The following is a 15,510-nucleotide window of genomic DNA, read 5'->3' as shown; positions in this document are numbered from 1 at the left end:
AAGGGACACAGCAGTACCCTGTCCACAGACCTGTGTCAGGGTACAGCATCAGCCACTTATCTGATGCTAGGAATCTCTCAAATAACTGGAATGATCATTTCGGGCTGCCTCAAAAACACTCTATGGAATGAACAAAACAACTTTTCCCTGCCTGACGCCAGCCACTTAGTCCAGCCTCTCTTATCTCATACCAACCTGATTTTGCTTAAGTTATGGTCTGTCTCAGGCTTTCACAGCAGCTTTCTTTTATGGATTTTCCATCCAGCAAATGTTTCTGTTCCACAGCTGGGCAGATCCGACCACAGCATGCTTGGCTACGGGCCGCGGCAGCTCACCCAAGCAGCTCCGACCTGGAGGGGCAAAGGCCAGAAGCCATTAGAAGGATGCAGATTCATGAATTTTCTCTGTCTCTCTCTGTCTCTCTCTGTCTCTCTCTCTCTCATATATATTTTGCAGGATAACCCCAAACATCTCTTAAATGTCTAAAATCCTTAATGAGCTCAGACAACAGCTTATAAGGTACCCTAAAGACAAGCATGAGCTATTGTGCAGGAAGGATTAAAATATTTAATCACTATTGAAAAGGCTTGGTCAAACGATTGTGCTCTGTTTGTGGAAAATTTAAAAAGCAGATGTTTTAATTAACCACAGAAAACACAAGCTACAACTGAAATTTCATGAACACATTGATCTGCCCCGTGGAAAACCACAGGAATGTTCTGGCAAGGCTCAGGCAGAATTCTTGGGACACAGAGGGTTGGAATCATTCCCCTTAGGAACTTGAACAAAAAATTAACTTGCTCAATATGTTTTTTTTTTAAGAAAGTAAAATGAAACCCAGATTTAATCTCAGTCAAATATAAAAACATTTTAAGACATCAAAAGGCACCACCAAAAGACACATGAGGGAAAGGTCATAAAAAAAATTCCAGCGTGGCTCAGGATTCAGAATGCATTTCCACTGCAGAACGAATGGTGGAGCAGGAAATTGCAGACGCTGAATAATCCGAAGGAAAAACTAATTATCTCTCATTGTCTAACCAAGGAAAATGATATATGAAAGCAATATTCAATATGTGAATCATAAATGTTTCACACTGGCTGCCATGCTCCTGCCTGAGAAGTCAGGGCATCCAGAAAGACAGCGCTAACGCGATGCACGTTGGAGCAAGCAGTTCCAGCCCAGAAATCTAAAACGAGGGCATCTTATAAAAGCAATTAGTGAACAATAATTAGTAGATTAGGAAGTCTTCATTTGTTAATTACTGTAATAGTTATGATGACATCTGTACACGTTAATCTGAAAGCCCATTAGAGAAGGAACAGGGCAAGTGCTATTTTCAGAGACTGGGTCCATAATTCTACTTCTGTAAGTCAAAGCAGACCGGTCACCAGCGTGCCAAGCATAATATTACATTACTCTACCTTCACTTGAAACTTGAGTCCCAAAAACAAGTTCAAAAAGAACACGGAAAGCAAAAAGCAAGATGTCAATTTTTATATGTATGGTTTGATCCACATTTTGCTCTACAAACCGAGTGTGTATAATCTGAAGGCACCACAGTTTGAACAAAAGCTATTTCTGGGTCATGGGCTTAGAAGATATTTGTATTTCCTTCTTTGTGCTTCCCAAATTTTCTATAATTAACACGCATTCCTTACAGATTGAGAATATTTTTAAATAAGGTCTTTATTACATACTGCGGGAACACAAATCAGAAATGGGGTGCGAAGCTACACCAGCCTGACCTGTGGGCGTCACCTTATCCAACAGGTAAGTGCGGATACATTGTCTTCTTGACTAAACTGGGTAATTCTTCGTTCAGAGGTTCAACACCTAGGTGCCCATAACACTTCCAGGGCTAACAACAGCACTTTCCCAGAAGTAAGGGAGTTTTATTTGTTATTCTGCAAATTTGCAACAAAGAAACAGAAAGCCCGTGGTTATTTCCCTAACTAATGCATTCAAAAAGAGCCCCGCCTGGTGTTGCAATTCCACAGAGGCAGGGCCCTCCGGGAGCCCCACCACACTCATTTCTGATACTCTCAGCATCTCGGAAAACCCAAAACACAATGGTGGAATCTTAACACTCCAGGACTTGGCAATGCAGCACTCTAAGAAGCCCAACCCTGTAGGTTTACAAAGGACACTGCTGCCCAGAAAGGTCACGTGTCTTTCCTGAGGCCACCCAGCCAGCACGGCAGAGATGAGGGTCCAGATCACCTGCCTCCGCTTCGACCAAGTGCTCTTTCCACAAGGTCTCAACATTCACTCTTCGAAAACAAGTTTGTATGAACCACCTCCATATGCTGCCAATTCGTATCAGCAAAACCAGAAGAACAAGACAGAAATTTGCTCCACCAAAAGTGAAATGCATGCAGGAAAAAAGCCAAGACTCAACTGCAGGCTAAAAAAGACGACCCGGAGCACATCGGGGGGGAGGAACAATGGGTGCAGTGTGCTCGGGCAGCAGGTGTCTCAGACAGAAACTGCCTGTCACACGGAAAGCGCTCTGGTCCCAGTACTCGCTCTGTTGATAACAGCACGTTCCCACTGCTCCAAGAAAGACAAAAGATTTTCAACAAGATGAAACCACACTTGCACCAATCTGCCCGATGGAGGTAGGTAGGATGCGGCACCACCCAGTGTTGGAAATAGGTGATGTCTGGCACCCTCTTTCCAAAAGGACTCAAGTCGTAGAGGAGAGACATGGATGAGTTCAAAAATTAGGAAAACAAAAGTCACTAAGAACTAAAATAAAATAATCTGAATGCCTCATATCTGATGTCTGATGTGACTTCGAGAGTAAACAAGACTTTGCTATTTTCTTCTAAATTATTCATTTGAAATATTGCTCACCTCCAGTTCTTCCTTAGCATCTACCTTGTGTCCACGCCACACCAATCAGAAATCTAAGAGTCTCACAAATGTGAATAGCCTGTAAAGAAGGGGGGAGAAGAGGACAGATGGCAGTGACAAACTCAGAGCCGCTCCCTGAAAGGCCTTTATTGAGCTCACTCCGCTCGTCACCCTTGCCTACTGTGCAGCAGGACAACAAAGGCATGGACTGTGAAGCTGCTAATAAAAACAGCCGCATTGAGGATGATGTGATCTCGCTTTGTAAGAGCCAGAACAAACACAAGGGCCGTGTCCCGCCTCCTCTGAGAAGTCAGGCACCAGACCAGAAAAGAAAATGTGTTTTTTTCCACCCTGAACTGTTCCTGGCATCCCCACCACACGGGATGGGGCAAAAGTGGGTTTTACAGTTGAAAGCACGTGAAACAGAGTTTATCCTTGTATTATTATTTATTGGCTATTGTATTATTTTCCATAGGAACAACTGTAAGCCTGCTTTTGCCCCGCCGGTACATTTCCACGGTTGGATCCTGGAGGAAAGACTATATTGTTAGTTTATTCCCATCTGTACCTCAGTTCTAACACTAAGGGTAAACATCCATGGCAGGCACAAGGGATTAGATTCTTGTTGCTACTTCCCAATGAAATTAAAGCTTCGTGGTAAACATTATGCACGTACCCCTTTAAAGTCATTAAAGTCACTCGTAAGGTAACAGCAGTAAGTTTACATCTAACACTCTGACAGAACGAAGTCTGCCCTACTAATCAAACTGAGTACAATCTTACTGAAGTCACCGAATTCTCTTTCTTGATAGAGAATACACAGAAATCAGAGTTAGGTCAGATACACAGATTTTGAAATCCTTTCTTACTTAGAACCTTGGCTATGTGTTGTTTGGTTTTTAGCTTCAGTAAATGCCTTTGGGAAAATGTGTTACCACTGTGTTAAAAGTTTGGCCAGCATTTTATTTATTCTATTCTAATACCACAGGGTAAGTTTCTCCCTCAAAGGGACCGATTCCAGAAATACCAGCCAAGTCAATTCAACACTTCTGAAATTCCTATCTCGAAATGACCGGGGGGACCAGGCAAGAATATATTGAAGAACATTCTTCTCATAGCTTTGGAAATATGGCTTTTAAAAACTTAGATTCACAGTATCAACGAATTTACATTTTAAAATGTTTAGGAGAAGAGAGTATAAATTCTACAAAATAATGAAGGCTGGATCCCCCCCCCCCACAGAAAGGTACCCATCACAGGCAACAAAAAAGAATCTATTAATGAGTAATCCAATGTGACAGCCAACCAATTCTGTGGCTGATGACAAAGGCATGGATGGCAATTCAGACAAAGCTGCGCATAGTAACCTCCTCCCCTGTCATAGTCTTGAGTAAAGGGAGTTTCAACTGGAGGGCAGAGAGTGGAAATCTATGCTTATTTAATGTTTTAAAGACTGTTCTGGAAAGAACAAGGATGAAGAAATTAGCACATATGGATGTTAGGGTCCCAGTTCTGCTACTGATGACCCAAGGCTTTCTGGGACAACTAACGTATTCTCTTTAACCTCTGTTCCCTCACTGGTAAAGCTGGGACAATACTATCAGCCAACTTCACGGGATTGTCAACTGATGATACCAAATGCTGAGGGAAGGGCTGTGTGAGGGGACTAAGCGGTAATGGGAAAAATATATAATAACAATTATGTATTTAGAAATAAATAAATAAAAGCAGTACAGAAGACTTTAAGGCACTATGCATTCCGTCACAAATATCCAGTAAGAAACTGCAATGCTGCCAGACATGGCCCTGTGCGTACGATCCTAGGGACCGAGGTTGAGGGGCGCGGTGTAACTTGCAAGAGGCACAGGTTGCTGTGGGAGCGTGTAGGCAGCCTCCAATCCGAATACCGGACAAACGTCTGATAGTGAAGGGTGGTAGATGTGCTTTTCACTTGTGGTTGTCTAGTGGTTAGCTCATTATTTTAGCGCATTGTTTACTGAACACTCACCATGTGTCAGGCACCGTTCTAGGTGCTAGGGATTTAACACTGAACAAAATCTCTGCCCCAGCGGAGCTGACATTTCAGTCATTCCTCATCCGTGTGAAACGTAAAATACATAAACTGAATAGATTTCAGCAGCAAAGCTGCTTCTGCTGCCACACAATGCTTTAACCAAATATTGCCACACAAGAGTTAAAAGGCATATTCTAATTGATCTAAATACAGGGAGCATTTTCTTTGTTATTTTAATCTCCAGGTCACATTTTACAATATACCAAGTGACTGACATCATATAAAAGGTGCTCTTACGTGATGTTGAAGAATCACAATTTGTGTATGTGTTGGCATGGAACAGAATTACTCCCCCTGTACGACCCCCCCAAAGAAAAAGAACACATGCTGGAATCTAGCCAGTAACAACCAGTTTTAACAAGGGCAGTATCAATTATTTTAGAAGCATTTCCTGCACTCATTTTTCAAGGATAAAAAAAGATGAATTATTTACTTTAGAAACTAAACTGATGTTCAATTCTGACATGCCAAATGTCTGTCTTTAAAAGTTTCTTTAAAATAGTTTTACTTAAAAAAGAAAAAAAGGCCTGAGAACGGGGCTGTCCAGGACAGAGCCAACCTGACTGTCTACAAATTGGATAAGGGATGGAGTAAAGAGAAAGGGAGATATAGGCTGGACATCTATGTGCTGATCAGGATTAATAATCTGGAAGTTTACATACTCAACAAATACTAAGAGTCAATGTTTAAAATACTGTATAGCAAGAAAAAAAATAAAATAAACAGGTAAAACTGACCAAAATGCTACTCACCTCCAGAGCAAGGGTTCCCGAAGCAGGGGGTCCCACAAAAAATACAAAGCCCAAAGCCCAAGTACTCTGAATACTAGGTATGGGGTAGCATTTGGCAATCTTTTTTCTTTTTATTGTCCCTAAATAATGTTGATGCACAAAACGTGGTTGAGAACCAGTGTTTTACTCTATTTCCTTATTTTTTAAAAGTCAGAATATTTGTATTACAAAAATGGGTAACGGTTTTCCTAAATCCTCTCCATTCGTCCTCATGCCCATCCATGACCATTATTATGCTGTTTTTAAATGGGAACACTTGAATCACAAAGAAGTCAAATAACTTGACTGATGTTAACAGCCTTTAAATCAAGGATGTGATAGTTTTACTCGAGTCTTATCTGTCCTGTATTTTCTTACACTCTGACCTGGGGACCTTTGGCAAGCTAAAAGATCCACTATTTATGCTAAGGATGTCATATGATTACTTATCCTAATATACCACAGGCATGAAAGTCTTTAAAACAACTTAAATCCCAGAATTCAGCCAGAAGTTCTGTAATTTAACAGGCTGTTGTGGAAATCATATACAAAGTGTGGTCTATTTAGAGCACTGGGGAGGTATTTGGTCAGGTCAGAGTTACTAGCTTCCACTCCAACCGAAGATCGGTCAAAGGTGTGCTTCCGATCTTAGGGAATACAAGCACTTTCTCAGGCTCCTTCTTAGTAACCACAAGAACATAAATGATGTTCACAAGGCTTCCTCCAGACCCTCCTCACACATCATACAAAACCGTCTGGTAACTTCAAACACCTGCCAGGCACAGCTACCTGGGGGTCCTGATGACCCATCTACCCACCCAGTAGATGACCCATTTGTTCATCTGATATTTATTGACACCATGTAGGCACCATGCTTTGTCTCCAGGCCAGACTCTTCTTGTGACTACTCTATGTCCGACCCCCCTGCGCCATAACCCCAGATGTCTACCCCATTCATGCTCCAACCCCACACTGCACCCACTCAAAGAGGGGCATTTCTTCGTATTTTCATACCAGTAATACTGAGATGTGTCATTTTTAAAAAGTGGCATCTTAAAAAATCTGGGCAGTGTTTTCTTCACAACTTTTTGTACATACTTTAATGGTGCCTTTACAAACAATGGCCCCTTACAGTCAGCAAATTACAGAGATTACCTTCCTGTATCTCCCGTCTACTGCTCTACAGCAGAGCTGCCCAATATCACTTTCTTAGATGACGGAAATGTTCTATATTCAGCACAAGAGCCACTATCCACCAGTGCCTTGAAATGTGGCTGTATGACCAAGGAACTAAGTTTTTCAATTTTATTTAATTTTAACTAATGAGATTTGTCTACATGTTTACCAATTTCTTTGTTTATCATTCCCTTTAGCATCTCAGTCCTTCCTCCAGGAATCACTTTGTTCTTCTGAAAGTACCTATGATGAGAAGTTCCTTGGTAAAGGTCTGCTATGGTAAGTGTTAGCATCTGGGGAAGTACGTGTTGCCTTTTTCTTGAATAACAGTTTTGCTGGTATACAATCAATAGCATTTTAACATTTGGAAGATATTTTCCCTCCTTCTGTTATTGCTGTTAAAAACTAGCTGTCAGTCTGTTATTCCCTTGACAAATACCGGGGTTCTTAAGATCATCTTCTTAATTTTGATGCATCAAAGTTTTCCCACACCTAGATGTAGACTTCTTCCTATTGATCCTTATTGGTATATGTTGTGCTTCCTTTATCTGTCCATTAAATTACTTGGGTTTAAGGAACACTGGTCATGCATGTCCCTCATAAACTCCCTCCGGGAGTTATTTACATGCTAGATCTTCTGATTTTTTGCCAATGGAGCAAATTCCTTGCACCTGCTCTATTATCTTTTCTGAACTCTGAGCAGATCTCACTGTAGCCTTCACAGTCTTCAAATACACTTCCATGTTTTTCTTCTTTCTGTAATAGTCTCATTAAAATCTTCAAAACGTTTTTCTAGTTCATTAATTGCTTCTTCAGCTGCTTCTAATCTAATTAATTAAATTTGTATTTCAAGTTATTTTTTCCTTAAGTTTTATTTTTTCTCAAATCTTCCCAGTTAATTTCTTTTCAACAACAAAACACATAGATTTATGTTGCCTTTGTACACATTCTTTTCCCTCCATTTATTAAGATATAATTGACATATACCACTGTATTAGTTAAGATGTACAACTTAATGATTTCATATATGTACCATATACTGAAAAATTATCACAAGTTTGGTTAACATCCATCACCTCATATACTTACAAAAGTTGTTTTCTTGTTAGGAAAACTTTTAAGATTTACTGTCTTAGAACTTTCAAATATACAATATTGTTAACCATAGTCACCATGCTGGACATCATATCCCCCAGAACTTACTTATAATTGAAACTGCACCTTGACCCATTTTGTCTATTACCAACTCCCTGGTATTGGCAACCACTAATCTGTTCCCTGTTGCTATGACTTCAGGTTTTTTTCGATTCCGCATGTAAATGAGATCACACAGTATAGTTTTCAACTGTCTGACTTATTTCACTTAGCACGGTGTTCTCAAGGTCCATCCATGTTGTTGCAAATGACATATTTTCCTTCTTTTTTATTTTTATTTGTTTAAAGATTTTATCTATTTATTTTTAGAGAAAGGGGAAGAGAAGAAGAGAGGGAGAGAGACATCAATGTGTGGTTGCCTCTTGCACACCCCCAACCAAGGACTTGGTCCACAACCCAAGCATGTGCCCTGACTGGGAATCAAACCAATGACCCTTTGGTTCACAGGCTGACACTCAATCCACTGAGCCACAGCAGCCAGGGTTTTTCTTCTTTTTTATAACTAAATAATACGCCTGGTCAATTTTTATCTTATGCTATTTACACTTAACTTGTAATTACAGGGTTTTTTTCTTAAAGCATCCAGCATAGGTATTTTATATTCTGAGCCAGATCATTTTAACATCTAAAGTCCTCAGCGTTCTAAATCTATTGTTTTGTGTTTGTAGCTGGTGGCTCTCACTTCCGGTGGCTTGTTTCCTAGTAGGGGTGGAGACCTTGGGTTCTGAACTCATTATGTGGTTGGTCTTAGACAGAAGAATACTAAGATTTAAAGTTGAGATGCCTTCCTCCAGAAGGGATTTGAATTTGCTTTGGCCAAAAGCCAAGGGCCACTGTCTACCTGGGGCCACTTGAACTTCTTTTATGAGTCCTAGTAAAATAGGACTCATACTAGGACTCATAAATAGTCCTAGGCTCTCCTATCTTGCCACTGACCCAAAGTTTAGTCTCCAACCACCATGGAGGTATCAGCATTTGCTCTTGAGACAACCTGTGTTTTGTGTTTGTTTACACACAAAGCCCTCAGCTTTGGTGGCTGGTGGGGAAGGAGACGCTTCAGATGTCTTAGATCACAGTCCCAGAAGTGCGTTAAAAAACGTTCTATCCAGAACACAGTGCTTTAGTGTGGGAGTGAGCTAGAGTACCCAGGCCACCATACTGCAGGAGACCTAAGTCTTTAACTACTCATATGTTCTCAAAACCTACTTTTCCTCTTTTGTTCCACATTTTGCACCATGGACTCTTGGCCAAATTGAAACTCGACCCTACACGTACCCATGACCCTTCTCTTTCCTCCATCTACCTTATATGCAACTAGGCCCCAAGTCCCATCTTCTTCCTTGATCAAAAATGGGTTTGTGCTCATGTCTCTGGTCAATGCGGCACCTAGTAGTATAATCTTAATTATCAAGGACAAGTAAGAAAAATAAATGAGGCAGAAGTAAAACCACAATCATGTATTCCTGCCAAATGAAGGTACTTCATATACGAAAAAAAAATCCCAATAGAGGGAAGTGGAAGGAGAAGGGAGTTTCACAAGAATCTCAGAAGAACCGAAACTCTGGCTGTCAGACCATAATCACATCTTCAAGGACAGGCTTAATATCTGTCATGATAAACTAGTGTTACTATAAACTTTACCATTTGCTTAAATTTACTGTATAAATTTGTCATTGTTTTATAATTATATAAGAACTGGTGGCATAAGGAGTTTATACCTAGTTTTATATTTGGCATATGTAAAGCTACATCAGAATAAAAATATTTACATCAGTACTGGGGAATTGTGAGAATTTTTTTCCTTTAACTAAAGAGGTCCATCAATCAGTAAGATTTTGGGAACACTGGTCTTTATTTACTTTGCCATTTTTGATATTTTCACCACCCTCTCCGTAAACTAATAGGCAGAAATGGAATACAACCACACAAGCAAGAAATCATTCACTAACCTCCAATTTCTCCCCAGTTCTCTAATTCTCCAGCTGTCTGAATCAACTCAATACTGATGAATCTTTTAAAACAGCATGCTTTCTTGCTTTCCTTTAATAGTGGTGATTTTGAGTAAGTGAGACCACTAGAAACACCGTCCTGCTCAGCTACTACCAACACCCATTACTGCTAGAATTTACAGTTGGTACTAGTACATCTGGCAGCGGTGCAGCAAACAAAATGTGTCAAACAAAGCACAGTCCTTGACTTAAGGAAGTCCACTTCCTGGTTGGGTTTCAATTACCGGGAATTTTGGTGACTATAGCATTGTTGTTCTGAATGAGTGTAAGAAACTCCCAATGGTTTCTTTTTAACTTCTATATTCTTATTCTTTATGGACTGATGGACTCTAGTTCCTTCAACCACCAGATATTTCATTTTAAAAGTCCTCCACCAAGATAAAACCTTCTGTCTCCATTATACTGACCCTGTGTTCACATTTCAGTTCTCCCCCCACCGCACTGACTTGGAACCGGAAGGGGTAAGGGTGCGTCACAGCATATCATGCAATCGCTTACTGAACGAAGGAGCACTCTGGGGCCCAGAGCGCTGAAAAACTCCCAACATGGGTGATGGGCGAGGACCAGAATCCACTTCTACCCAGTCTTGCCAACCAATCCAACTACGTGACTCATTTGACTCATTTAAAATCCTGAATTGTTTGAACTAGGACTTCAAATTAATGACTTTGGTCATTGTGAAACTTTCATTTAAAAAAAAGTCAAGTAATTTTATATTTTGCTAATTATAACTTGATATCCACACTATAGAAAACACCAACACACATTTTAGTGACGGTCTAATGGAAATACCTCAAATTCTGAAACCTAATTCCAGGATTCTTATTTGCAAGTGTTTTTTGTTGTTTTTGTACATTAACTCAAAGGGGATAATGAGATTATTTCTTTAATTCAAAGGAAGAAAAATTCTATGGACAAATTTTTTTTTAAGAAGGTAGCTACTTTTTTTTTAAAGATTTTATTTATTTATCTTTAGAGGGGAAGGGAAGGAGAGAAGGAGAGAAACATCAATGTATGGTTGCCTTTTGTGCATCCCCTGCTGGGAACTGGGCTGCAGGGAACCAGCCTGCAACCCAGGCATGTGCCCTGACTGGGAATCGAACCGCGATCGTGTGGTTTGCAGGCCTGTGCTCAATCCACTGAACTACACCAGCCAGGTCTATGGATAATTAAAAAATAACATAGTGACCAAATATAACCTTCACTCCACAATTTTCAACTGCAGGTTTGAGGAAGGACATAAGAATATGCATTTTTAACAAGCACAAGTTGATTATATCATTCTGATGGTCTGAAGGCCACTGGATGGGAAACAATGATCTATTTAATTTTTTAAAAAGTAAACTAATTTTGATACTATTTCTATCTAATCAATAAAGTAAGACAAAGAAAGGAAGAAGAGTAGGAGAGAAGCCAAAAGACTCACTATATAAACAGACGAGACAGCAGACAGACAGACAGACAGACAGGCACGGTGTTGTTACCTTTCATGCACTTGGAAAAGTGGCTTTTATGGAACAACATTCCTAAACTCTGGCCTCATAAATTATGCTGAGAGCCACTGCAAAGAATTTTTAAAACCAGCTCAAAGCAGTAATGGTACTACCACCCAAAGAAAAGGTGAAATCAAAGACTGGTACAAGGCTTGGGAGATTTCAGGCCCTCAAGAAATATGTTTAACTAAGAAGCAACTCCAGCTCTGTCTGGAGATCTACTTAGCCACAGAAGTGAAATCACAATTAATATGATCACATCTTATTTTCCCGTGTTTGCATCCTTGGGGCATGTACAATGGCTGGATTGGACGTGGAACCCTAAGTGTTATAATGACAACACTTGTTGGAAAGCTCATCCTATATTTTTAGAACTTGTAAGTTGATGATATGACCTCTCCTCAGCTTTTTTCGAGAGAAACTGAACTTCTAAATATTATATACATTATCCGCCTTAAACCAAGTAATGCTGCCAAGAAAACCTTCTACTAGAAAGGCCAGGTGGGAAAAAAGGGGAGCAACAGAGGGTATCATCAGCTGAGGGGGGATCAAGAGCAAAGAAGTCAGGAATTAAATGCAGCTAAAAACACCAATTGCTACTTCATGGTCCAACTACTGTAATATAGCACTTTGAACAAAAAAGGGAATAAAAATCCCCAACAGACTTGTTCAGAAGAAAACTAGCAGACCTCCTGAGGACAGTGCAGGAGGCGTCTCCCCGTGCTTCGCACCACCAGGCTTCTTACAACTGCGGGCACCCAGGCCTGCGCAGCTGTGTTCTGTTTGCTCCTGGGTGCAGGTGAAATGAAAGCTGCTCTCCTGAGGCTTTCTCACAGCTCCATCTGCCCTCAAAGAGCCCGCCTCCGTAGGGTCTGTTGTTTCAGCTATAGTGAAAGAAGCCAAAAGAATGACCCCCAAACTTTCACCCCTGGAGCAAGCTCATCCCAACACTTGATGAGAAGGGGGAGAGTGGAAGAAGCAAAGAGGAGGGCCGGGGCTGTGCGTCTGCTGCATCGCCCTGCCGGCATGCACGCCACCTGCCGGCACGCACAGCTGCTCTGAGGTACGAATCCTCTGGGAATCTGGACCGGGCCAGGATACGCCAGGAAACGACACAGGGTCACAGTGCAGAGAGAGGCTACCAATTCTTACCAAATGTCCACGGCCCAGCCCATTGCCAAGGCAATCTATCTGTAATTAAGAGAGATGAACAGCACCAGGGACAAGGGCACTGACCACAGAGCAAGGTTGCCTGGGTTCAAAACCTGGCTCCTTCCCATCTAGCCATGTGACCTTGGACATGCCACGCAGAAGGGGCACAATGAATGACAGCACCTAATTTGGCTGCTGTGTTGAGAATTGAAAATATACGTAAAAGCACCTGAGTTAGTTACTATTGCTATGAAAGAATTATACCCGATTCTCATGAATAAGGTAGAGCATGCAAGAGTCTACTCTCTTTTCAGAAAGACTGCTGTGTCTCTAAGAGGCTACACCCCAACTACAGTTCCGTAAAGTGAATCATATTTTAGATACCCTTGAAAGTCATCCTGGGTTGTCTGAAGCAGCAGCTCCAAGCCAGGGTGGCCTCAGGAGCACCTGAGGAGCTGTTCCGAAGGTACGTGCCCAGGCGGTAGGTCTGCTTCGGAACCCAGAACGTCTGCTTTGACAAAGCACCATCACTCTAATGCCCACCTGGATGAGGGAAACACTGTCTGGAAGCAAGTCCCAACTCTACCAAAGCAGCCTCTCTTGGCACGGCAAGAACAGTTCAGGGGTGTTGGAAGGGTACCACTGCCCACAAAAACGCCTCTGCAACCTGTTTGCTGCTGCCTGAAATTCCTTTTAGCAGGAGATTTCCATTGCACAAATAAAAATTACGTTTTAAAGTAGAAAAGGAACAAACACTGCTTGAGCAATGGCAGTGTATCAGGCCATATCTGTATTTCACACTGTGCACGCGCGCGCACACACACACACACTCACACACCATTCCTAAAGATCACCCTGAGGCACAGTCACTGTTCAAAGGCAGAGGCAGAGGAGCAGAGAGAGAGGTTCCTACGGAGCCAGGATTCCACCCCAGGTGTGTCCGCCCACTGCACCGAGCTCCCGCCTCCTGCACTTGAGAACCCATGGTTCTAAGTCAATGCCAACGACACTGGACTGAAGGAGGTACTTTGCATAGATACTATATCCCATCCCCAGGAAGTCTGAAAATGCGAGAAAGGGGTTTGCACTTACCCTCACCTTTTCCAGGAGAAAATTTTAGGGCAACTCTCTAGCTCACCACGCCTTAATGCTACATCTGTACGACAGAAATGTATTAGCCTTACGTGTTTCTCTCTCATTTTTTTTCTTAATAGGCCAAAGGAAAGGAATAGATGAATTAGTGGAAATAGTCAGATATAAATGAAGAAAATGACCTCATCTACCTCAAAAAGTGTTATTATGAAGCTCAGATAATATACACAGTAATATAAGGTAATACTTACTGACCACCATAGGTGCCAAGAACAGATCATCTCCTGACAATGCCCAGATTCCCAACTCTTGGATGAGAAAACTGAAGTAGAAAAAGGTCAAAATAACTTGTGCAAAGACCCACAGACTATGAATGGAAATTCAAACCCAGAATAAAACCTAGCCTCTCAACTATTAAGGCTATTACGTACATGATTTTGACTATAAAATCACTACATAATCTATCAGATCTTAGAGAGATATCAGGAAATTTGCATGAGCCACAAAGTGCTCTAAACTGCAGAATAAACAAAGGAATGTGTATAATCTAGAATCTGAAATAAATAAGAGAAGCTTGTAAACCTATTTTCAGCTTAATGAATAGAAAATAAATAGAAGCACCCAAAGAAAATGAAAGCTATCAAGAAGTAACATTAAGGAGAACAGCAATAAGCTTAAGGGGCAAACATGAGCAAATAAAACAAAATTGCAGGATGTTGCTTCATGAGTGCTGGGGGAACAATGGCAAGGACGAAAAACAGGGACAGGAAAGTGATTCCGGACAACTGTAAGGCGGAGACCCAGGACCCAAGGCAGGCTGGCTGCGGGAACAGACGGAGCCTCACAGCTGCTGCCGGCCTGGGCAGGGCAAGGGCCTGAGATGGCCAGGCCTTCAGAGGAAATGACAGGAGCCTGCTGCTGGAGCAATTAGGCAGAGCCCGAGTGGTGCGGAGCTTGCCTCCATCTCCCCTCCCTGCACGTGCTAGTGCACAACCAGACATCTCTCCTCCACGGAGGGGTGACTTTTTTAAATATTGGGTTGGCCAAAAAGTCTGTGACTTTTTTCCCCATAAAATAAAAGACATCTTTTTCATTTTCTCCCATAACTTTATTAATTTGGGTATTTTGAGTATGCTGGCTATCTCCTGCTATTGGTTTCCAGTGGGTAGAGGCCAGGGGTGCTGCTACATGTCTTCTGATGCATAAGACAGCCCCACAGCAAAGAATTAATTGGCCAAAATGTCAACAGTACCAAGAAACTTTGCAAACCACTTCTGACATGTTCAATCAGTCACAGCACCTTCTCCATATGCTGCACCAATCTTTTTTATGCATTTTAGTTGCATTTTTACCTTTCTTGAAATAAAAAGCATAAAACACTGAAAATGTTGCATATTTTCTTCCATCCTCAGTGTTAAAATGGCTCCACAATACTTCAATTTTGGTGTTGTTTTTAAACGTACGCTGATATGACAGCTGTCATAATACAATCTAACAAAATTGTTTCAAATAAAATTAAAGACAACTAAGCACTATTAGAGCCATCCTACAGAGAAAACCAAACAAACTTTTTGGCCAACCCGAAACCATACGGACCAGACAGCCAAAAAATTTCTCTCTGCCCATGGCACCCCAGTCAGCAATTGGGATGCCAGAGGAGACATCAGGAAGATGACCTTGGCAGTAGAAACCACTGTCAGCCAGGAGACGGGGCTCCGGATGGGGTTCC

The 15,510-nt window shown here is 41.5% G+C and overlaps 1 protein-coding gene across 7 annotated transcripts in view; it reads right to left on the bottom strand.

Annotated features, from left to right (window-relative positions):
• The window catches only part of APBB2 (amyloid beta precursor protein binding family B member 2), a 318,379-nt gene that overhangs the window by 262,608 nt on the left and 40,261 nt on the right, over window positions 1-15,510 (bottom strand). For all 7 annotated transcript variants that reach the window (XM_053672308.1, XM_037138053.2, XM_037138057.2 and 4 more), the window contains exon 2: window positions 196-350. The gene's annotated coding sequence lies outside the window, so the exon portion shown is untranslated. The remainder of the gene's footprint in view (window positions 1-195; window positions 351-15,510) is intronic.

The sequence above is a fragment of the Artibeus jamaicensis genome, unplaced genomic scaffold (assembly GCF_021234435.1).
Source record: "Artibeus jamaicensis isolate MK-2021 breed Jamaican fruit bat unplaced genomic scaffold, CSHL_Jam_final contig_76, whole genome shotgun sequence".
Classification (NCBI taxonomy): domain Eukaryota; kingdom Metazoa; phylum Chordata; class Mammalia; order Chiroptera; family Phyllostomidae; genus Artibeus; species Artibeus jamaicensis.
Note: the sequence above shows the minus strand (reverse complement) of the source record. Positions and strands in the feature narration are given on the sequence as shown.